This window comes from Oncorhynchus kisutch, linkage group LG28, assembly GCF_002021735.2.
Source record: "Oncorhynchus kisutch isolate 150728-3 linkage group LG28, Okis_V2, whole genome shotgun sequence".
In the NCBI taxonomy this organism is placed as follows: domain Eukaryota; kingdom Metazoa; phylum Chordata; class Actinopteri; order Salmoniformes; family Salmonidae; genus Oncorhynchus; species Oncorhynchus kisutch.
The window spans coordinates 1,133,724-1,159,810 of NC_034201.2; the positions used below are offsets into that span (position 1 = coordinate 1,133,724).

At 42.7% G+C, this 26,087-nt stretch overlaps 1 protein-coding gene across 1 annotated transcript in view; it reads right to left on the reverse strand.

The window, feature by feature from the left end:
- The window catches only part of LOC109872647 (bifunctional heparan sulfate N-deacetylase/N-sulfotransferase 1), a gene marked incomplete at its 3' end in the record, with an annotated part of 126,967 nt that overhangs the window by 78,870 nt on the left and 22,010 nt on the right, over positions 1–26,087 (reverse strand). Inside the window, 1 exon segment of the mRNA XM_031808541.1 lies at positions 14,039–14,213.

Consider the following 26,087-nt stretch of genomic DNA (forward strand, 5'->3'; position numbering starts at 1 on the left):
GGGACAAGTCTCTGAATGTCCTTGAGCGGCCCAGCCAGAGCCCAGAATTGAAGCAGATCTAACATCTCTGGAGTGACCTGAAAATAGCTGTGCAGTGATGTTCCCCGCCCAACCTGACAGAGCTCGAGAGGATCTGCAGAGAAGAATGGGAGAAACTGCAAATACAGACGTGCTAAGCTTGTAGCGCCATGCCCAAGAAGACCAGAGGTTGTAATCCCTGCCAAAGTCGCTTTAACAAAGTATTTAGTAAAGGGTCTGAATATGTAAATATGATGTTTATTTTTTTTATAAATGAGCAAAAAATGTAATCCATTTTAGAATAAGGCTGTAACATAAAAAAAAATATACATAAAAAAAAGGACAAGTGAAGGGGTCTGAATACTTTTCGAATGCACTGTATGTTTACAGAGTATTGCAGCTGGGGGAAACAAACAACTGCAGACAACTCTTAGTCTACCGTTGTATAGAGATACATATATGCCAGTTTGGCCTCCTTGAAACCTCGGCTCAGTTCTCTGAAAATGCCGTCACACTCGCACACACCACCACCCCCTAAAAAAAAGTGCCACATTGAGCGCCAATAGCCCTCACACTGCGCCTGTAGCTTTGCAACAGTGGAAGACCAATTTGTGCTGACAAGCACAGCAACACAGACGAATTAAGATGAGTTGAGAGGTTATTAGAATCGGCCCATCTGTGGCATCGGTTCAACAAACACAGACTTAAGAAGCAATTAAATAATCACCAGCTAACAGATGGTAGGCCAAGTGCTGGCATACCTACCTGCTTTCTTCTCCGTATTGCTCTAGGTGGTTTGTACACAGTCTGCCCTGACGACACTTACTGACACTCAGAGAGACAAGGCACCATAGTACACACTGCTCACACAGCCCTGATCATAACCACTTGCCAAAACATGAGCTTCCTCTGTAGTCTATACCAGCAGTATTCAACTCTGACCCGACGTGGTCTGGAGCCTGCTGGTTTTCTGTCCTACCTGATAATTAATTGCACCCACCTGGTGTTCCGTGACTAAAGCAGTCCCCGATGAGAGGGGAATCTTTTTTACAAATGTTTAAATGCAGCGGAACTGGCTTTGGAGGTCCAGAGTTGAGTTTGAGGGACAAATACAGCTGCATTTGTTATCTTAAATGGCAGAAAAATAAGTGGTGCGCATCTCAATTTACAGTGGACAATAAAGACGGAAAAGGGGCGAGTTGGGCATTATCAACATCCCCAAACAGCTCCCTTGGGGCCCATTGTTTAAGTCTATGGTCGAAGCATGCGGCCTTGCCTTGCTCATCCTCACTGGCACTTGTAGTCACAGTGTCCAGTTTGAAACTCATGACCGTGCATTTAGAAATGAAGCAAATGGAATCACAGGCATGGGCTTCACCACTAACCATTTATCATATCCATTAGCAGGGTTCCCTGTGGAGACGACATACCGGTACTTTATTACATACCAGATGCCGTACATTCTTAAGGCTGTGGTTGAGGGGGTTGTTTCTCCCATAACTCGGTTCTCACAACCAACCCTCTCTGGCAAAGCCTCATGTGGTGGAAGGGCAAATTGAGTGTTTCCTTAACTATCCATTAGGCCAATCTTTACACTACTGGCTTTGACTTATGGCTCAGTCAAACCGCAACAAGTCTAGACTGTTTTGTAACAAACTGAGGCTAAAATAAATATGCTCTCACTATAAATGGAGCACAGTCAATAAGAACAAAGTAGGAAAAATAGGGCTGCAAGAGTCGATTGAAGGTGCACAGCGGAAACGTGTCGATTGCATGCCAGCCTTTTCTCCGAACTCTGAGCAGGAGATGGACAGCAGTGAGATTTGTGATTGCACGTCTTCTTGAATCAGCGATGCAGTTCTGAAACACTAGGGATGGCTCGGGCTGCAGCACCCATCTTAAAAACATCTGGATCAATGACACTCACTCGCTGGCTCCTCAAATCAGAAACGCAGGGAGACTGCCGCACCTTTTCTCTTCTTCTCTATATCCTCTCTTACCATGAGCAAACACACCACAACCAATATCTTCCACTTTGCCGGGTCCCTTATCTTAAATTACTGAGATTGGCTTACAAATTAGACAGATCAGATCAAAAACTCAACAGCTACTACATATTTCAACCCTGAAGAAGTCATTCAGAATGTGCAAACCTTGCCTAGCCAGTAGACGCAGAGCGAATGGACATTTTAGAGCCACTTGTAGTCACCAGTCTATTTCCCTTAACGGAGAACAGCAATGTGCTGTTATACTGAATACTACTAGCCCCCATTTCCTCTCCGATTGTGTGTCCACCATGACACTAAACACACCCTAGGTTTTTCAAACGAGTTATTTCTTTTTCTTTTTTAGGGGGTAGATCTTGAGAATTGCAGCTAGATTTTAGCTTCAATCAATGTAGTTAGTCAGCATAATTTCCAATCCCCCATATTTATTTTGTAAAATATACAGTACCAGTCAAAAGTTCTAAGGGTTTTTCTTAATTTTTTACTATTTTCTACATTGTAAAATAATAGTGAAGACATCAACACTATGAAATGACATGTATGGAATCAAGTAGTAACCAAATTGTACAAAACAAAATATATTTTATATTTAAGATTCTTCAAAGTTGCCACCCTTTGCCTTGATGACAGCTTTGCACACTCTTGGCATTCTCTCAACCAGCTTCATGAGGTAGTCACCTGGAATGCATTTCAATTAACAAGTGTGCCTTGTTAAAAGTTAATGTGGAATGTCTTTCCTTCTTAATGCGTTTGAGCCAATCAGTTGTGTTGTGACAATGTAGGGATGGTATACAGAAGATAGCCCTATTTGGTAAAAGACCAAGTCCTTATTACGACAAGAACAGCTCAAATAAGTAGAGAAAAACAACAGTCCATCACTACTTTAAGACATGAAGGTCTGTCAAAAAAGGAACATTTCAAGAACTTTGAAAGTTTCTTCAAGTGCAGTCGCAAAACCATCAAGCGCTATGATGAAACTGGCTCTCATGAGTACTACAACAGAAAAGGGAGACCCAGAGTACTTCTGCTGCAGAGGACAAGTCCATAAGAGTTACCAGCCTCAGCAATAGCAGCCCAAATAAATGCTTCAGAGTTCAAGTAACAGACACATCAACTGTTCAGAAGAGACTGTATGAATCAGGTCTTAATGGTCAAATTGTTGCAAAGAAACAACTACTTAAAGGACACCAATAAGAAGAGACTTGCTTGGGCCAAGAAAAACAAGCAATGGACATTAGACCAGTGAAAATCTGTCCTTTGGTCTGATGAATCAAAATTTTAGAGTTTTGGTTTGAACCGATGTGTCTTTGTGAGACGCAGAGAAGGTGAATGGATGATCTCTGCATGTGTGGTTCCCATCGTGAAACATGGTGGTGGTGTGATGGTGCTTTGCTGGTGACACTGTCTGTGATTTATTTAGAACAAGGCACATTTAACCAGCATGGCTACCACAGTATTTTGCAGCGATGCGCCATCTGTTAAGGTTAAGATGACCATGCGCTGCGACTGGAGAAACGGAGAGTTAATGCACTTGGGAGCAATTGGCATCATGGCAACAGCATCTCACTAAAATGGGGTCATTTCAGCCTGAGGTTCATCCACTTTAAGGCCATTACATTCCCCCTGCTCCAATGGTGTCCCAGTTGGGGAGAAGAGGAGACGAAGGGTGGGGTGAAGGACCCAAAACGCACAGGGACTCCAGTCTGGTGGGGAGGGGGGCCTGCAATAACACTCTGGTGGATGAGGCATGTTCAGAGGTAGCTGACTGGAGCACACCACAGGGAGAAGACTAAGTGGAAGAGGGCATTTTCCTCAGAACCTAAAAATATGATTTTTTCCACTACACGATCCCCTTTCACCAGTGGTGTTAAAAAACGCATTGAAATAGTAATTTTTAAAAAAAATTAAAAGGAAAACGCAGTCTGTATCCCTTGATACATATTTTATTTATTTAAGCAAGTCAGTTTAAAACATATTCTTATTTACAATGATGCCCTACCGGGGAACAGTGGGTTAACTGCCTTGTTCAGGGGCAGATTTCTACCTTTCCAAACGACAGATTTCTACCTTGTCAGCACAAGGATTCGATCCAACAACCTTTCGGTTACTAGTCCAACGCTCTAACCACTAGGCTACCCTGCCGCCCCAATGAACATTGATATTTTTCCAAGTCGGGAGATTTGACTTTTTATGAACATGAAAAATACTCTCGCGACAACACAATCTGTTGGCATTACAGGAACAGCAGAAACACAGACAAATAACATGAGTGCACTTTTCATTCTGAAAGAACAGGTACATATATACAGTGGGGGGAAAAAGTATTTAGTCAGCCACCAATTGTGCAAGTTCTGCAACTTAAAAAGATGAGAGAAGCCTGTAATTTTCATCATAGGTACACTTCAACTATGACAGACAAAATGAGAAAAGAAAATCCAGAAAATCACATTGTAGGAATTTTAATGAATTTATTTGCAAATTATGGTGGAAAAAAAGTATTTGGTCAATAACAAAAGTTTCTGAATAGTTTGTTATATACCCTTTGTTGTCAATGACAGAGGTCAAATGTTTTCTGTAAGTCTTCACTAGGTTTTCACACTGTTGCTGGTATTTTGGCCCATTCCTCCATGCAGATCTCCTCTAGAGCAGTGATGTTTTGGGGCTGTTGCTGGGCAACACGGACTCCCTCCAAAGATTTTCAATGGGGTTGAGATCTGGAGACTGGCTAGGCCACTCCAGGACCTTGAAATGCTTCTTACGAAGCCACTCCCTCGTTGCCCGGGCGGTGTGTTTGGGATCATTGTCATGCTGAAAGACCCGGCCACGTTTCATCTACAATGCCCTTGCTGATGGAAGGAGGTTTTCACTCAAAATCTCACGATACATGGCCCCATTCATTCTTTCCTTTACACGGATCAGTCGTCCTGGTACCTTTGCAGAAAAACAGCCCCAAAGCATGTTTCCACCCCCATGCTTCACAGTAGGTATGGTGTTCTTTGGATGCAACTCAGCATTCTTTGTCCTCCAAACACGACGAGTTGAGTTTACCAAAAAGTTATATTTTGGTTTCATCTGACCATATGACATTCTCCCAATCTTCTTCTGGATCATCCAAATGCTCTCTAGCCAACTTCAGACGGGCCTGGACATGTACTGGCTTAAGCAGGGGGACACGTCTGGCACTGCAGGATTTGAGTCCCTGGCGGCGTAGTGTGTTACTGATGGTAGGCTTTGTTACTTTGGTCCCAGCTCTCTGCAGGTCATTCACTAGGTCCCCCCGTGTGGTTCTGGGATTTTTTTTCACCGTTCTTGTGATCATTTTGACCCCATGGGGTGCAATCTTGCGTGGAGCCCCAGATCGAGGGAGATTATCAGTGGTCTTGTGTGTCTTCCATTTCCTAATAATTGCTCCCACAGTTGATTTCTTCAAACCAAGCTGCTTACCTATTGCAGATTCAGTCTTCCCAGCCTGGTGCAGGTCTACAATTTTGTTTCTGGTGTCCTTTGACAGTTCTTTGGTCTTGGCCATAGTGGAGTTTGGAGTGTGACTGTTTGAGGTTGTGGACAGTTGTCTTTTATACTGATAACAAGTTCAAACAGGTGCCATTAATACAGGTAACGAGTGGAGGACAGAGGAGCCTCTTAAAGAAGAAGTTACAGGTCTGTGAGAGCCAGAAATCTTGCTTGTTTGTAGGTGACCAAATACTTATTTTCCACCATAATTTGCAAATAAATCAATTAAAAATCCTACAATGTGATTTTCTGGATTTTGTCTTCTCATTTTGTCTGTCATAGTTGAAGTGTACCTACGATGAAAATTACAGGCCTCTCATCTTTTTAAGTGGGAGAACTTGCACAATTGGTGGCTGACTAAATACTTTTTTGCCCCACTGTATATATAAAAAAATACATACAAAACGATTAAGAGAAAACAAGCAATTGTTCAGACATGACAGCTTGAGCCACCAATTTGAGCATATGTGACTAAAGCAGGATTACCACACAAAATATCTTACATAAACTACCATATGCACATCGTTCTGTAAAAATAATACCAGACATATAAAATACAACCAAAACTAAATAAAAAGGAGAATAGAAGCCTGACTCTGAGCAAGAGTATAGAGGGAGCTTGAGAGGGGAAAGGGAGAGCAAGAGAAAAGAGGTGAGTGAAAGAGTCACCTTTACTATTTCATTTGGCTTGGTGCAGAGGAAGGCAGGTGAGGGAGGGGGTGGTTTAATGTGGCCCCCTCCTCCCCCACCATTGTAATTGCCAGCTTGCAGAGAATTCCTAAACACAACATGCCGTTATTAAAAGGGTACAGGCTAGTACTCAGCCATTCAGATAATTGAGTTGAACAGCAGCTGAAGAGAATGGCGATGGGGTCTTGTTCGAGCAGTGCCGTGGGGGTAGGGGTGGAGGAGGGAGGGGAGGCGATGGAAACATTTCCGCTCTCTTTCACAGCATAACCGACGACGTTCATGGACTTGTGTTCCTGCTTTTTCTTCTCCGAGTGCGTTACGGATATGGAACTAATCTCTTACGTGTCGGTATTTGGCTCTAAGCGTACAATAAAATATTAAAAGATGCGAAGACTGCCTTAATGCTCGGGGAGCAGAGATGGAACCCAAAGAGCTGGTGATAAAAAGCAGGGCCTTGCAAAAGTAGAATTGTCTGTCTCTCTCCGTCAGAGTGTCTGTGTGTGTAATCTAAAAGAAAAGGCAAGCACACTGAAACAACGTGGAAGACTACCTTTCAGGGTGAAGCAAGCAGGTACTCGGCCAATAATCAGCAGCATCATCATCTCACTCTCTAAAAGGGGCCCTCCTTTCATTCTCCCTTTCCTGCATTTAGTGCTGAGCGATTGAACATTTTATATTTTTCATTTTATAAACAAGTAATTGGCCGTCATTGGTTCAATTATATGAATTCCATTTCGTTCTGGGTTTTTCTCTGAGCTCAATGCGCAGTCTCTCCAGACATGGCTCTACAGTGCGACCATTTTACTCATATTTGTTGCTAAATATTTTGCTGTGCGACCTGGAATTTTTATTTAGGAGTACCTATATTACTGGGACTAGAAAAAAATAGATTTTGTATGTGTGCCATTCAGAGGGTGAGTAGGCAAGACAAAGGATTTAAGAGCCTTTGAATTGGGTACAGTAGTAGGTGCCAGACATACCGGTTTGTGTCAAGAACTGCAACGATTCTGAGTTTGAAGTTTCCCGTGTGAATCAAGAATGGTTCACCACCCAAAGGCCATCCTGTCAACTTGACAACTGTGGGGAGCATTGGAGTCAACATGGGCCAGCGTCCCTGTGGAATGCTTGATACCTTGTAGAGTCCATGCCATGACAAATTGAGCCTATTCTGAGGGCAAAGAGGGACACACTCAATGTTAGGAAGTTGTTCTTAATGTTTTGTAGACTCGGTGATCGAGAGGGAGAGAGCAGTTGCTTGACTGCTTCGCTCTGCCTGAAAATACATGATCTAAGTGATCGCAAGTTTTGAAGAACTACTAACATAGTGATTTTGTCAATAAAATAATAAAATAAACTGTAATATGTTATTAAAGTAATGTGAATAAACTATGGTTAAGTGATAAGCAGTAATGCAGGCATTACCATCATAGGAGTTCTATTAATTGTTTTAATAAACCGAAGTCTGATTATTTTGTAATAATTGAACTGAAACAGACCTCAAAAAGCACTAAATCACTCAGCAATACCTGCATCTCTTCCCAATGGGTAGCCAACCCTTTCTCCAACAAGCTTCAACCACTGTCCGTCCACTGGCTAGCTCTGCTGTGCTCTCATTAACAACAGCTAAACCAGTTCTGATGTTTGGGCAGCAAAGCAACCTCTCGTAGAACACATTCAGGTCAAATTTAAGGACGGCTGGTGGGGACGACATGCGGTCATATTGTAACAGGTGCTGCAGCACATACCCTACCTGCAGAAGAACCAGGCCATTCAGAACACAATTGATCAATCAGGGCAAACAAGGGAGAACAGGGATGACATCAAAGGCTGGCCGTCTGGGGTGAGGTAGAGGGCACAGCAGAGCAACACACACACACACGCCCAGCACAGAGACCATCTGCCAGCTCGCGGTCTATCGAGGGGGCATGGATCTAAAGAACGCCACACCAGACTGCTGGCGATGCTCAGAATAACCTGCTTAAAGGCTTTTTTGTCATTTGCCTCCCTGCTGATCTCAAAAAACCCTAACCAAGTGTCATTGCATGCAGTGTCAAAGACGCTAATATTTTGTAGGAGACCCGATTGACTGTCTTCTCTTTAATTATGTGCCAAAGTTGCATGGCTGTGATTTAGCTCCAGCCTACTACTTAAACGGACACAGCTCCATCCGAGAGTGAGCCTGGCGGTGCTAAGTCAGAGCCGAATAGATGCCTATTCCAAATCAAATTGTATTTGGCACCTGCTCCGGATACAGCCCTTAACCAACAATGCAGTTAACCAGGATGCTCTCGATGGTGCAGCTGTAAAACTTTGAGGATCTGAGGACCCATGCCAAATCTTTTCAATCTCCCGAGGGGGAATAGGTGGTTTTGTCGTACCCTCTTCAGGACTGTCTTGGTGTGCTTGGACCATGTTAGTTTGTTGGTGATGTGGACGTCAAGGAACTTGAAGCTCTCAACCTGCTCCACTGCAGCCCTGTTGATGAGAATGGGGGCATGCTCAGCCCACCTTTTACTGTCGTCCACAATCGTCTCCTTTTTCTTGATCACGTTGAGCGAGAGGTTGTTTTCCTGGCATCACACGGCCAAGTCTCATCGGTGACCAGGCACCGTTGTCAAACTTAATGGTGTTGGAGCTTGCACTTGCTAGCTAATTTGTCCTGGGATATAATCATTGAGTTGTTATTTTACCTGAAATGTACAAGGTCCTCTACTCCACCAATTAATCCACACATAAATTGGTCAAATGAATCGTTTCTCGTCATCTCTCTTCCTTCCAGGCTTTTTCTTCTCTTGACTTTATATTGCGATTGACAACTTTCATAAATTAGGTGCATTACCACCACTGCTTCTATAAAGTACCTGCTTCTATAAACCAATGAGGAGATGGGAGAGGAAGGACTTGCAGCGCGATCTGCATCAGAAATAGAACTGCCTTCTATTTTAGCCCTTGGCAACGCAGACGCTCGTTGGCACGCGCGAGCAGTGTGGGTGAAATAATTGAACAATCTAGATCTCTAAATTTATTTTGCAATGCTCGCATGAGGGGCCCGTCGTGTTGAGGATCAGAGTGGCGGATGTGTTGTTACCTACCCTTACCACCTGGGGGCAGCCCATCAGGAAGTCCAGGATCCAGTTGCTGAGGGAGGTGTTTAGTCCAAGGGTCCTTAGCTTAGTAATTTATTATTTCCCCAACACATTCTGATACACACCAAATAGCCATAGTGTAAGACAGTTCAATGATTCATGGACATTTAGGATAGTTATTGGAAAACACTAGAAAAACGTATAGTTATCACGATGTGCTCCCACTCTTCTCTCAAAGCGTTCATGTATTCTGTGTGAGTATAGGCCCATTTTAAGGGGTAAAGCCAGAGGCAAGTAAAACTCACACTAGAGTGCTGCTGCTGACCTCTTGTCTCCTCGGCTCTATCAAGCCTTTCTGCACGTAAATGCCAACCTTCTGACTGGCTTGTCAGTATGAACTATCACACTGCCCTCAGTTTAGTGGATGTCCTCAGCATCTTTTCTCCTGTGTGAGCATTTGTGTTTTAAAGTACCCCCCTGGGGATCAGAAAGCTCTGGGCTGGTGCTTTGGAACGAGGCCCGAGAGCCACAGGTAACAAGTCAGGGAAAGGGACTGAGGCTAGGCGCCCAGGCAACGGCCAGACAGACAGCAGCCGTCAGTTCCCCTGCTCTGGGCCAAGTCCAAAGAATCGCCATTAAAATGTTCATGGATTGTTGTCTGGGTGAAATAATGAGTAAAAACAAAGAGTGTAGAAAGTGCACCATGTCTGTTTGGATATGCATTTAGCCCATGTATCGGTAGTGTGCTTGCATATGTTTTTTCTGAGAGACTGCCCATTCATTATTCATGTGCAATCGTGATAGTGACGGCCTCAGAGGTTGTTATGACTGGAAAACAAGTCTCCACACTCGAGTCCACTAAGCACATCTCAGTCTGAAGCTATTCTGTGGTGGAGTAGGTGACTTTTGCCTGTGCCGACTACGGAGTTACTGGTCCAATTACGATCAAAAGGACCTCAAGAGGTCTTGAATATGCATCATCTGACAAAGTTATGTCTGTCCAGACTGGCTAATCTCCAGCCTGAAGAAGCCTTGCAGGATCCGGTAGCGTTGCGAGTTAATCCCAGCACAGCAACCGGCTCCAGGAGATGCCTTTCTCACATTAATTATTCAAACCTGCCAATTGCTTTCAATTATTCATGAAAGTTCATCATTCATCCTCCTCCATCACTTCCCTATAGAAGGTGAAGAACATTTCAAGTTGTTGAGATAGATAAAATGTCTATGAGCCAAAATGCAATTTCTTTCATTAATGCAGTACACATGAATAGTCATAGAACTTACCTGTGGTGTCGTACAACAAAAACGTTGTATTTGTTAACACCAGACATTTAGAAATTGTGTTCCTAGAGGATATAAATAGACTGGGTAATAACGTCAACCCAACAACAGGCTACTATTAAATAACAGAAACTTCTCTATGAGAACTAATATACTCAAAGCAGCGAGATCAGGGATGGACAACAAGTGATGGGGGTGGAGGCCACAACAACAACAAAAACATGGGCGGGGGGGGGGGGGCAATTGCTCGCGGGTCTGCATATCCACATCCATACCCACACATGCAGTCAGAGCCAGCCCTAGCCTTTTTGGGGGTCCCAAGGAAAATGTGAATTTTTAGAGTGAATTTCCTGCAATTCTTTACATTTTGCAGTTTAATTTAATTTCATGCAATTTGATGCATTTTGCCATGGGGCCGAGAGAAAAATGTGCAGTTTTACAGCATATTTTCTGAAATTCTACACATTTTGCTAAAGGGTGGAGAGAAATGCTTGCCGTTTTTAATATGATATGACTGATAGTGACAAAAAAAATCAAATGAGGGTACCCCTGATTGGTAAGTTGACCATGATAACTACAAGTTTAGATAGCTGGTCGTAGTGCTTAATTTGCTCTGGATCCTGCCGGAACAGAATCCAGCACCTCTCAATTTTGAACTGTTTTGTTCCGGAACCCATTTGCCAGGATCCAGTACCTCTCTTAGCATAAACTCTTTTTCAATTGTTTGCAATGTAAAAATTCTAATGAAATCAGAGTTAAATCCGCCATAATTCTCCTGCCTCATAAAAAATACAATGTGAAAACCTGATATTCTTAGAATTGTTTTGCGTTAGACTGGCCCGAGTTTATGGTTGGCACAACATTGTGGTTTTGAGAGAGAGAGAGAGAGAGAGAGAAGCGTGCTTGTATCTAACAGAACTAGAATGAGATTCACTTTCTATGATCTCACTCCCCCCTGTCTGGTCTGACAGACATGAGCCTGAAACTGTCATCTCACCAGCGTTGCACTTCTTCATTTATTTCCTTATAGAATCATAACCGTGGGAAGCATGCCGGAGATGCCGCAGCACCCCGGATAAATTGAAATACATTTGCCAAAGTTATAGAATTACTGTAGTCTGTTCAGAAATAAATGAAAGAGTTCAGAATACTACACTAGGAGTAGGACTATAATTTAGCCACAGTATATAAATAACTTATTTTTCAAAAAATGCCCTAAAAAATTGATTGTGTGTAGCTCAATCACAAGGTATGGCTACAGATGGGAATGTGCATCAAATCTGTCAGTGAACTCAAAACAGGCATTTCACAATATTTCAAATACAATCGCAGGGGAAACAGGTTGGAAAGCAAATGGATTCTGCTGAAAAGAGACCTTGAATATGACAGGCCTTGAATTTCCCAGCAGCATCGACGGCCATGTCCATCAATGTCCCCTTGCGTGGCTGTAATAGCCCCTAAAAAGAAAAATCTATGCCTTGTCCCGAATAATAATTAGTATATGCAAATGTATGCAAAATTCGAGTCAAACGCTTCATGAGAGCCCATGAGCTCATGTTGCGCAACATTTCTAAAGGCTATGCAATTGTGGGAGAAAACAGGGTGATGGCCTCTACTAAATAGAGGAGGATCTCACCAGCTATCTATAGGACTACTATATTTATTTCTCAACATTCGTAATATTAAGCACATTGCTTGTATTTACAACAGGAGTATAGTCTACCTGGAGGGCATGAAAATAGACCACGGGGAAAAGCGTCCTCCATTTGCTATTTAAGTGCTTAGATGACATGTATTTTTCCCGCTGCCCCTGTTGTTTCGATACAGGTGCATGATAACGGTCCATTAAAAATCATAACAAATGTCACACATATTATTTAGTATATGTAAAGATTAAATCAAGAATAGTCTGATGGGTGACAATATTAGTCTATCATTCACAATTGATAGGCCATCACTTGATAGTATATAATGAATGATGCCCAGCATAAGAAACAATGCCTTTTTTTTGCGACTTGTACAAATCATACTCGCACACCTCATGTAGCCTAGCCCATGGGCATATATGTTTTGATTAGGTTAGTATCACAACTAAAGTGGTCAAATTGCTTAATTTTAAGAAGTTCTTTATCCACATTACGCTTTTCACCATAAAATGCACCTTTATAAAGAAAGCATTACATGCATAATTGCATTTGCGGTTACTTTTGATAATGGTGTTTTCCCCTAATGGAACATTTGCTCTTATAGCCTATAACCATGGGCGCATTGCTGCGCTTATAATGTGAAGAAATAGCCTAAAGGTTCGTCAACATTTTAAGCTCAAAGTTCTGATCTGTAGCATCAGCCACATTGCATCAAAAGGTAGTTTTTTTTATGCTAGTGGTTGTATTCATTTGGGATCTATCGCATCCCAGGCTGTTTGGAAAATGTATTTCTCGCACAGAATAGGTCGACTTTTGTACTATGGGGATAGTAGATTTTTGCTGTTTGTTAGGCCTACTCATCTTGTTGGCTGACAAAAAGTTAATGTGAACAGTGCATCCAATATCTTCAATATGCACCTCGGAATTGGATAAGGACGCACGTAGTTGTGTCCCTGATGTGTCGGTCTTCACTTGTAGCCTGTGAGAGAGACCCGATCACGTGATAGAGAGCCGTGTGAGTGAGAGACGCTTCGGATTGTGCAGCACACTCAGGGAGAAGGGCACAATGCAACTTTTGCATTACGGCCACAAAGGGGATGCTGGCTTGAAATTCGAGGCATTATCAAGTGCTTGTCAAATTGTGAATGGTTATAGGCTATAAGAGCAAATGTTCCATTAGGGGAAAACACCATTATCAAAAGTAACCGCAAATGCAATTATGCATGTAATGCTTTCTTTATAAAGGTGCATTTTATGGTGAAAAGCGTAATGTGGATAAAGAACTTCTTAAAATTAAGCAATTTGACCACTTTAGTTGTGATACTAACCTAATCAAAACATATATGCCCATGGGCTAGGCTACATGAGGTGTGCGAGTATGATTTGTACAAGTCGCAAAAAAAAGGCATTGTTTCTTATGCTGGGCATCATTCATTATATATACTATCAAGTGATAGTATATTGGTCTCACCTAATGACTGTGCTTGATTGAGCATGGATCATTCCCCAAAACTTTAATTCACTAACTTTTAGTCATCGTTCTCCTAGATTTGCACGCTTCTACATTTCTACTTAGGAACACATCATGTACTCATTGTACAAAAATCCCTTAGTCCATTAGTTTCTCCATGATGACACCCTCATTCCCATTGAACTGATCTCAGGATGAAACTAAGCCTTGTCTGGGACCAGAGTGGCCCATGGGGCAGGACCCTCTGTCCTGTTTATGTAGAGTGAGGGAGCTTGATGTAGCCTACCACCCCCTGGACAGGACGCTATTCAGGATGAAAGTTCTTACCCTTTTCCAAACAGTGGAGTGAATGTAGGGGTATCTTCCCTAGAAGTCCCCAGCCACGGTGCAGTGGTACTCTGTCTTCTGGAAGAGCATCAGATATAAAAACACGCTTCAAGTCAAGTCAGGGGACCCTGGTGATGTGGACTAATGTTCCTCTGGGACACACCACAGTCAGGCACTAAGAGGAAAAACACAAGGAGAAGACATTCATTAAATGAGATGTAATATACAAACAATAATAATATAAGCCATTTAGCAGACACTTTCATCAAAAGCGACTTAAAGTGATGCATGGTTCTTCGTTTTTGTCCCGGGAATCAACACCACTATCCTGGCATTGCAAGCGCCCTGCTCTACCGAACTGAGCTACAGAGGACCGCCCTTGCAAAGCATGTAGCCTACGCATGAGAAGAGGCTGTAATGGAGGACACAGAGCAACATTCGTTTAAGAGTAGGGGGAAAAAAGCTCCATTGCAGATAATTATGACATAGGAGGGGTTATGTGGGTTGGGACAACATGGCATAGCTTATATCAGATGTAACTATATTGGTGTCGCTTTCATGAAAATATTTATCAAGCAGACATACATTCAAAACAATTGAATAACACATTTGATTGCACTGTTATATGCCAAAGTGATTATCATTGTCAATATTAACACTGTACAGCTTCCTGCAAATCAACCCTGCTGATATAGTGTTCTCTACGGTTTAATTACCTAAGATAGAGGAAAGAGTACCATTATAAACAGCAGTCGTCGGATTACAATTGGGTCTACTCAAATCGCTCCGTCTTCTGTGCATACCAGTGCAATAACAAGAATGAAAGCGGAATCTGGAATAAAGCAGTGTTAATTTTGGTGCTTAAAATTCTTTTTTTTATAGATTGTCTAATCTTAGTCATTTTGACAAAAAAAATGTCTTAGTCACATTTTTGTTAGTTGAATAATGATTTAGTCTAGTTAGTGTCAAAACGATGAAAGAAAGTTGGCCATTTTAGTAAACTAAATGCCATTTAATGAGCTACATTTTTATTGCCTCAGGAACCTATAGTAAACATAAATCACGGAGTTCCACGTGCACAAACATACATAGCCTAATCCTCCCCACAAAACTTATTGACAGGCTCCAGACTAACATTTTCCCCTCGTGTCACAAACTTTCAGTTGGTGGCACCAGCCCACGATTTGGTCACACCAATTTTTTTTCCACGGCATCACACAATAGAAAACATTTGTGATCGTTCACCTTACAATCTAAAGTACTGTGAATTACTTTGTAAGACTGAGACCGTAGGCTATTCATGAAATAAGCCATTTCATCCAACATGCATGACTCAACATATTTTGATGTGCAACCGAATCCAGTGGTTGCCATGAATTGTGGGTTGACAATAGGGCATTGTTATTATATTTGACTGTTGAAATAGGGCTCCAGAATTTTCTAAATTTTGTTGTTCAATAGTGATGAATTTGCATATATCTTTATGTGCAGTAATATCATAGGCAAAGTTATTTTGTGGCCAATTCACCATGAGGGAGTGAAAACTCTAAATACATTAGCTAGATCGCTAACACTAAATATAACATCCACTGCTAGTAATCATGTCTTAATTGAATTTAACAGTACATTTAAAATGGCCGATGTGCAATTGCGCATTTCGTATCTTAAATCCGTGTCAAATATCTTGGTTTTAAAAATAGTTGCTATTGAGGCGAACAATATTAAGAAATGACAAATAGAAAAGTATATACCCATAGAAAACTGAGAACAGTGTCTTCCAAAAGACGTGCATTTCCCGCAATTGGATTTTGAAATGTTATAGAATCAGAAGCTTTTTTCCCCCCTCTCTCCAGAGTGCACATCAAGCAGATTGCTCCCTCACAGCAGCAGGCCCCAGCGAAACAGGCCCGGGGGCAGGGCAGACACGTTCATTAAAGGAATCATGGGGATAATGCACTTTACTGCCAGACCAAATCATGGTTTCAGCCTCGCCCCAAAAACCAAGACGTTTCAAAAGTTTTCAGTGGACTCCCACAGCCATGCCAAAAGGGTCATAGTCAAAGTTCTGTCATAAGGAGTGGTCTGATAGTGCTAGCTAGTTGTTTGCTGGAACCAATCAATCTGTTATTACCTCAACATATACACCAATTGTACAAAACATTAATAACACCTTAATAACATGGAGTTGCATCTCCCCTCTTTCGAGCTTAGAATAACCTAAATTCGTCTGGGCATGGACTCTTCAAGGTGTCGGAAGCATTACACAGGGATAATGGCCCATGTTGACTCCAATGACTACCACAGTTGTGTCAAGTTCGCTGGTTGTCCTTTGGGTAGAGGACATCGTTTTGGACTGGTAAGTTTCTCATGCCAATGCCGTTGTTTGAAATTAATAACATAAAATATTATTTGTGAAATGAATCAAATCAAATTTTATTTGTCACATACACATGGTTAGCAGATGTTAGTGCGAGTGTAGCGAAATGCTTGTGCTTCTAGTTCCGACAATGCAGTAATAACCAACAAGTAAATCTAGCTAATAATTCCAAAACTACTACCGTATAGACACAAGTGTAAGGGGATAAAGAATATGTACATAAAGATATATGAATGAGTGATGGTACAGAGCTGCATAGGCAAGATACAGTAGATGGTATTGAGTGCAGTATATACATATGAGATGAGTATGTAAACAAAGTGGCATAGTTAAAGTGGCTAGTGATACATGTATTACATAAAGATGCAGTAGATGATATAGAGTACAGTATATACGTAGACATATGAGATGAATAATGTAGGGTATGTAAACATTATATTAGGTAGCATTGTTTAAAGTGGCTAGTGATATATTTTACATATCCCATCAATTCCCATTATTAAAGTGGCTGGAGTTGAGATGAAATATTTTGTTGAAATGAAATAGCCTATTTGAGGCTGTTGAGGGGAGGGCAGGCCCACAACAATGGCCAAAGTGAAATGGAGACAGTAGATACAGCTGGTCTGTTGTAATATAACAAAACACTAGATCTAGCTGAAATGTCACAATATAAAATAGACAGTAGATCTAGCTGGTCTATAATAATATATTCAACATTATGTTCCCTGTGCTCTATATATATCTGTTTATTATACCTGTTGATACAGGGCTCATGTGAAACTATTCCAACTGAACATTTTCTTTCACAGTGACATTGACTCCGAATGGGAGCCCCCAGTGCCACGGTGTCCATCCCCCACTGAAGCTGGTTCATCCAGCTCCTGCCACAAGTGGTGTTCATCTGCCCAAATGTATTTCTGCAGGCATGGATGTGCCTCAGGGCCAAAAGAGCACAGCATGGAGGCGTCACTGTGTTAATTGCAAAATGAAGTCCCCCATCACCTGCACCACATGCTTGGTGACCCTCTGTTTTACAGCAGAAAGAGACTGCTATGGCACCTGGCATCAGCAGCACAATATTGTGTAGAGGACTGGAGGGTCTTCCAAATATTTAAAGTGTTATTTTGTAAATGTATATACAGTGGGGCAAAAAAGTATTTAGTCAGCCACCAATTGTCCAAGTTCTCCCACTTAAAAAGATGAGAGGCCTGTAATTTTCATCATAGGTACACTTCAACTATGACAGACAAAATGAGAAGAAAAAGAAAAATCCAGAAAATCACATTGTAGGATTGTTAATGAAATTTATTTGCAAATTATGGTGGAAAATAAGTATTTGGTCACCTACAAACAAGCAAGATTTCTGGCTCTCACAGACCTGTAACTTCTTCTTTAAGAGGCTCCTCTGTCCTCCACTCGTTACCTGTATTAATGGCACCTGTTTGAACTTGTTATCAGTATAAAAGACACCTTTCCACAACCTCAAACAGTCACACTCCAAACTCCACTATGGCCAAGACCAAAGAGCTGTCAAAGGACACCAGAAACAAAATTGTAGACCTGCACCAGGCTGGGAAGACTGAATCTGCAATAGGTAAGCAGCTTGGTTTGAAGAAATCAACTGTGGGAGCAATTATTAGGAAATGGAAGACATACAAGACCACTGATAATCTCCCTCAATCTGGGGCTCTACGCAAGATCTCACCCCATGGGGTCAAAATGATCACAAGAACGGTGGAGAAAAAAAATCCCAGAACCACACGGGGGGACCTAGTGAATGACCTGCAGAGAGCTGGGACCAAAGTAACAAAGCCTACCATCAGTAACACACTATGCCGCCAGGGACTCAAATCCTGCAGTGCCAGACGTGTCCCCATGCTTAAGCCAGTACATGTCCAGGCCCGTCTGAAGTTTGCTAGAGAGCATTTGGATGATCCAGAAGAAGATTGGGAGAATGTCATATGGTCAGATGAAACCAAAATATAACTTTTTGGTAAAAACTCAACTCGTCGTGTTTGGAGGACAAAGAATGCTGAGTTGCATCCAAAGAACACCATAACTACTGTGAAGCATGGGGGTGGAAACATCATTCTTTGGGGCTGTTTTTCTGCAAAGGGACCAGGACGACTGATCCGTGTAAAGGAAAGAATGAATGGGGCCATGTATCGTGAGATTGAGTGAAAACCTTCCATCAGCAAGGGCATTGAATATGAAACGTGGCTGGGTCTTTCAGCATGACAATGATCCCAATCACACCGCCCGGGCAACGAAGGAGTGGCTTCGTAAGAAGCATTTCAAGGTCCTGGAGTGGCCTAGCCAGTCTCCAGATCTCAACCCCATAAAAAATATTTGGAGGGAGTTGAAAGTCCATGTTGCCCAGCAACAGCCCCAAAACATCACTGCCCTAGAGGAGATCTGCATGGAGGAATGGGCCAAAATACCAGCAACAGTGTGTGAAAACCTTGAAGACTTACAGAAAACGTTTGACCTCTGTTATATACTCTTTGTTGGCAATGACAAAGTATTGAGATAAACTTTTGTTATTGTCCAAATACTTATTTTCCACCATAATTTGCAAATAAATTCATTAAAAAAATCATACAATGTGATTTTCTGGATTTATTTCCCTAATTTTGTCTGTCATAGTTGAAGTGTACCTATGATGAAAATTACAGACCTCTCTCACCTTTTTAAGTGGGAGAACTTGCACAATTGGTGGCTGACTAAATACTTTTTTTGCCCCACTGTACATTTGGGCTACTTGTGTGGGACACCTGGGTGACTTCATGATAAATGCCATGTAGCACACTCATTTTGGAAGTTAACATTCTGAAACTTTGCACAAGTACTGTTGCCCTCTTAGGGGGGCGGCTCGAAGAGGTTATCTTCTTGGATATAGGGGGCGCTATTTTAATTTTTGAATGAAAAACGTTCCCGTTTTAAACAAGATATTTTGTCACGAAAAGATGCTCGACTATGCATATAATTGACAGCTTTGGAAAGAAAACACTGACGTTTCCAAAACTGCAAAGATATTGTCTGTGAGTGCCACAGAACTGATGTTACAGAAAAAACACAGAAAAAAAATCTAATCAGGAAGTGCCGCATTTTTTGAAACCGCCTCATGCCAATGACTCCTTATGTGGCTGTGAAGGAGCTAGGAGTCAGCTTACATTTTCCCCAAGGTGTCTGCAGCATTGTGACGTCTTTTTAGGCATTTCCATTGGAGAATGGCTGTAAGAGACCATATAGGGCGAGTGGACGCATGGTGTCTCCCGGAGAAAACCTTGCGTAAAATACTGAGGTAGCCAACTTTCCAATCGCTTCTTATGAGAAACCAACTGCCTCCAAGGATATATTATTGAATACATATGTTAAAAACACCTTGGAGGATGGATTCTAAACAAAGTTTGCTGTGTTTGTCGATATCATGGAGCAAATTTTGAAAAAAGTTTAGCGTTACAGTTGAAGTATTTTCGGTCGATTTCTCAGCCAAGCAGGATGAACAAACGTGACGTTTCTCGCCTACAAAAATATTTTTTGGGGAAAAAAGGAACATTTGCTATCTAACTGGGAGTCTCCTGAGTGAAAGCATCTGAAGTTCTTCAAAGGTAAATTATTTAAATTTGGTTGCTTTTCTTATTTTTGTGAAAATGTTGCCTGCTGCCAGCAGAGCCTAGCATAGCATTATGCCATGCTAAACTTACACAAATGCTTGTCTAGCGTTGGCTGTAACGCATATTTTGAAAATCTGAGATGACAGTGTTGTTAACAAAAGGCTAAGCTTGTGTTTGAATATATTCATTTCATTTGCGATTTTCATGAATAGGAAACGTTGCGTTATGGTAATGCACTTGAGGCTATGATTATGCTCCCGGATACGGGATTGCTCGTCGCTAGAGGTTAACCAACAATGCTTTAAGAAGTTAAGGGGCCTCCCGAGTGGCACAGTGGTCTGAGACACTGCATCGCAGTTGGTAGCTAGAGATCCTGGTTCGAGTCCAGGCTCTGTCGTAGCTGGCTGCGACCGGGAGACCTACGGGGCTGCGCATAATTGTCCCAGCAGCATCCGGGTTAGGGGAGGGTTTGGCCGGCAGGGATGTCATTGTCCCATCACGCTCCATCATCTCTGGTGGCCATTTGGACCTAGACTTGGCGCTCTGAAACCACTTGTTGTGCGGTAGCAGAGAGAACAGTCTATAACTAACAGTTTTTAGGGCCTTGTATAGAGGTCCTGGATGGCGGGAAGCTTGGCCCCAGTGATGTACTGGGCCATACGCACTACCCTCTGTAGTGCCTTGCGGTCGGAGGCCGAGCAGTTGCCATACCAGGCAGTGATGCAACCAGTCAGGATTCACTCGATGGTGCAGCTGTAGAACCTTTTGAGGATCTGATGACCCATGTCAAATCTTTTCAGCCTCCTGAGAGAGAATAGGTTGTCACGCCCTCTTCACGACTATCTTGGTGTGCTTGGACCATGATATTTTGTTGGTGATGTGGGAACCAAGGAACTTGAAGCTTTTACCCTCCGCAACTGCAGCCCCGTCGATGAGAATGGGGGCATGCTCGGTCTTCCTTTTACTGTAGTCCACAACCATGTCTTGATCACGTTAAGGGAAAGGTTGTTGTCCTGGTACCACACAGCCAGGTCTCTGACCTCCTCCCTACAGGCCGTCTCATCATTGTTGGTGATCAGGCCTACCAGTGTTGTGTCATCAAACTTAATGATGGTGTTGTAGTCGTGCAGTTATGAGTGAACAGGAGGGGACTGAGCACACACACACCCCCGTGTTGAGGATCAGTGTGGCGGATGTGTTTTTACCTACTTTTACCACCTAGGGGGCGGCCCATCAGGAAGTCCAGGATCCAGTTGCAGAGGGAGGTGTTTAGTCCCAGGATCCTTAGCTTAGTGATGAGCTTTGAGGGCACTATGGTGTTCAAGGCTTAAAAATCCTTCTTTAACCTCTCCTACCCTTCATCTACACTGATTTGAAGTAGATTTAACAATTGACATCAATAAGGGATCATAGCTTTCACCTGGATTCACCTCGTCAGTCTCATGGAAAGAGAGAGCAGTGGGTTAATTACCTACCTTCAGGGACAGAACGACAGATTTTTACCTTGCCAGCTTGGGGATTCGATGCAGCATCCTTTCGGTTACTGGCCCAACGCTCTAACCACAAGGCGACCTGCCGCCCTTTCTCCCGTGGAAATGTGGCATTTGGTCTTGTTTGAATCTGTGGCTCCAAATATTGCCAATTTTTATACAAGGAGATTGTACCACCGGGAGAGCAGCCAGAGCATGTGTCTTAATGATTTGTGCTTTGGCAAAGTGGGTGGGGTTATATCCTTCCTGTTTGGCCCTGTCCGGGGGTGTCATCAGATGGGTCCACAGTGTCTCCTGACCCCTCCTGTCTCAGCCTCCAGTATTTATGCTGCAGTAGTTTGTGTCGGGGGGCTAGGGTCAGTTTGTTATATCTGGAGTACTTCTCCTGTCCTATCGGGTGTCCTGTGTGAATTTAAGTATGCTCTCTCTAATTCGCTTTCTCTCTCTCGGAGCCCTAGGACCATGCCTCAGGACTACCTGACATGATGACTCCTTGCTGTCCCCAGTCCACCTGGCCGTGCTGCTGCTCCAGTTTCAACTGTTCTGCCTATGGTTATTACTTCTTGACCATGCTGGTCATTTATGAACATTTGACCACTCATCTTGGCCATGTTCTGTTATAATCTTCACCCCGGCACAGCCAGAAGAGGACTGGCCACCCCACATAGCCTGGTTCCTCTCTAGGTTTCTTCCTAGGTTTTGGCCTTTCTAGGGAGTTTTTCCCTAGCCACCGTGCTTCTACACCTGCATTGCTTGCTGTTTGGGGTTTTAGGCTGGGTTTCTGTACAGCGCTTTGAGATATCAGCTGATGTACGAAGGGCTATAAAAATACATTTGATTTGATGCCGCCAGATTGGAGAACAGTTGCGGGCAAGTAAATGACCTGGGCATGGTAAACTATATACAAAAGTATGTGGACAGCCCATCAAATTAGTGTATTTGGCTATTTCAGCCACACCCATTGCTGACAGATGTATAAAAATCAAGCACACAGCCATGCAATGTCCAAAGACAAACCTTGGCAGTAGAATGGCTCATGCTGAAAGAGCTCAGGGACTTTCAAAGTGGCACCGTCATAGGATGACACCTTTCCAACTAGTCAAATTTCTAGGAGCAACAACGGCCCAGCCATGAAGTGTTAAGACACAGAACAGGACCGCCGAGTGCTTAAGCACGTAGCTCGTAAACATGATCTGTCCTCGGTTGCAACATTCACTACCGAGTTCCAAACTGCCTCTGGAGCAACGTCAGCACAACAACTGTTCGTCAGGAGCCTCATGAAATGGGTTTCCATGGTCGAGCAACCGCACATTCCTAAGATCACCATGCGCAAAGCCAAGCGTCGGGCTGGAGTGATGTAAAGCTTGCCGCCATTAGACTCTGGAGCAGTGGAAATGCGTTCACTGGAGTGATGGATCATGCTTCACTATCTGGCAGTCCAACGGACGAATCTGGGTTTGGCTGGTGCCAGGAGAGAGCTACCTGCCCAAATATATAGTGCCTGCTGTAAAGTTTGGTGTAGGAGGAATAATGGTCTGGGGCTGTTTTTCATGGTTTGGGCTTGGCCCAGTGAAGGGAAATCTTAACACTACAGCATTCAATGACATTCTAGGCGATTCTGTGCTTACAACTTTGAGGTAAGTTTGTGAAAGGCCCATTTCTGTTTCAGCATGTTATAACAGAAAAGGGGGGACCAACTCCATATTAATGCTTATGATTTTGGAATGACAAGCAGGTGTCCACATATTTTTGGTCATGTGGTGTATTTATTTTCCGCTAACAGCAGTGCAACATTGCAATTCTGCCTTAAAATTCTGTTAAATAGGCTTGGGCGGTATCCATATTTTCATATTGTTCATGTCCTCTCATCCCGGGATTTACGGTATTACCTACATAGCACACAAGGGGGCGCTAAAAATGCAAGTCCATTGGGTCTCTTATCAGAATGCTAACTAAATTAGCACAAACTAATGGCAAAAATCACAGACGCTGCTGGCTAATCTCGCCCTCTCGCTCTAGAACAATACTGCTGGACATGTGGTTAATGGTTACTGGGCAGATCACAATACAGGCTTTGAAAGAGCTAACTGGGTAACCAAAAACCCCAATCTGTAAACCAGGTTTTGAAGTAAAACGTGCCATTTTCCTGTTATGATAGAAACCCATATGGGATGGGTTCTATTTAAAATGATAACATCCATCACTTCTAAACTCCAGTCTTGGAACAAACAAACATTCTTTGCCAATGACCACGCTTGTCCCAGTGAAAAGGTTATGGGATGGTCCACGTCCCTGGCAATTTACTGGGACCACAAGGTCTCATCTGCCTGACCTGCTGACAGCCAGCGTGCCTCCCCATAGTGACAACTTTCCATCGAACATGCCAAATGACAGTGAGCGTGAGCAGATTAAAAACATACTTATATTCCATGGGGAGAGAGGGGGGGGGGGGGGTACGGGTAGCATGCCGAAGGGTATTTCAGCTGTTCAGGGCTAGGACCCCTTTATTTTGGGTTGGCATCTGTCATTTTTAGAGTAACGTAACACTACGGAGGTGAGAGAAGGGGAACAGCCACACACAGCCAACAATAACAAAACCACTCTGGACAGCAGTCAGAACTCACAGCTGACGCCATCTGTCTCCAGCTCTGATGGTAATGTCTGATTGCTTTGTCCTTGGTTTCAGGAGATGAGGCATTTATCTATGAAACAAATAAGAAACTCTGCAGCACCATTCTGTGAGCTTGTGTGGCCTACCACTTCGTCGGTAAGTCGCTGTTGCTCCTAGACGTTTCCACTTCACAATAACAGCACTTACAGATGACTGGGGCAGCTCTAGCAGGGCAAAAATGAGACAAACTGACTTGTTGGAAAGGTGGCATCCTATGACAGTGCCACGTTGAAAGTCACTGAGCTCTTTAGGCAGTTGAATGGCCTGTACAGTGTTTGTCTATGGAGATTGCATGGCTGGGTCCTCGATTGTATACACCTGTCAGCAAAGGGTGTGGCTGAAATAGCCAAATCCACTCATTTGAAAGGGTGTCCACATACTTGTGTGTGTGTGTGTAATATATATATATAGTGTACTTTAAGTTGGTTATTTATAGTCAAAGTTATACAGGATTTCCTATTTTGTACGGGGTAAATAATCCCTAAATCCTTCAGCACATATGGAAAGAGGTTCTGTATGGGCTCACTATTCACAGCTAGGAAGCATGTTGTTTAGGAAAGGTGTGGCGTGAGCGAGCGAGAGAGAAAGGCATATGGAAAAGAGAACTGCAAGAGAATCCGACCTGCATGACAATAAACCCAAATCACCTTCGTGGAAGGAATGGAGGTGGAAGGAATCATAATTCAATAGGCTACTAATTTAAAAATGTCTTCCCTAATTTTGTCTCTTTCACACGCACGCACACACAAAGCCAGAACAGATAAATGCACTTAAGGCAAGAAGTAGAAAAAAATATTTCACTGCTCTGTTTAACTACCAAGAAGAGGAATATCGTTGAGTGAAACCATGCATTATAATGTGGGCGATTCCAGCGTCATGGTCATTAATGTCTCACAGAATGGACAAACAAAATATACATTTGACTTTTGATGTGTGTTTATAGTATATCTGGGGGAATGTTTACTCAAGAAAGCAGACTTCTAAATATTGGCATGTTGGAGAAATGAAGCACATATGGAAAACCATTTGGGCTCAATTGATGCCGGTTCGATACTAAAATTTTTAGCATGAACACATTCATTTCCCATTAATATCTGCTGATGGGAGCTCAGGAGCTGGATCTGGCTGAGATGAATTCTCTAAGCTGAGTGGCCCTCTCTCCATCTCTGTGTGAGTCCACCTGAGCTGAGCCATAGGGCAGACTGAGCATCTTTATCAGTTTAGGGTTGGGGACAATTTCCCCCCCCACTTATTTGAAATCACCCACTGATTAACTTGGCATTTTTGTAGATTAAAATTGTTTAACTATTAATGTGTCAATATTAATCTTTAGAATTAGCATGGAATTTTGCCAATTAATATAACGCGGCTTTGGATTTTACCCATATCAAAAGTGAATGGTTTAGACCGTTTCACGGAGAGGTTTTCCCGCTCCGACCAATGAATGAATGCGACCATGCGCAGCTGGCAAAAATGATTGCTGTCCTTTGACATTACCCTGTTCATGAAAAAAATGACCAAGTACACTGACTGTTTAAAGCAAAACCACCAAAACTACTTCTTATGGTGAACAATTCAAATAAAAGCCGAATGATTGAAAACCCCAACCAGCAGTTGGAAGTGAGTTGCGTCTACTCCGGTAAAACACCATTTTCAACAGCGCATTTGGTAAAAATGACCCAGAAAATTACATTTGCTTGTCACTAAACTAGTAAAGCTGTGCTATCTAATATAACCATACGTTAACTAAGACAGTGTTACCCAAACTCGGTCCTCGGGACGCATGTTTTGGTGTTTGCCTTAACACTACACAGCAAAAACCAAAACGTGCACACCTTTGGGAAACCCTGATAAGATGTGCCAAATAAATCTCCAGCTCATGGCTCCAGCTATG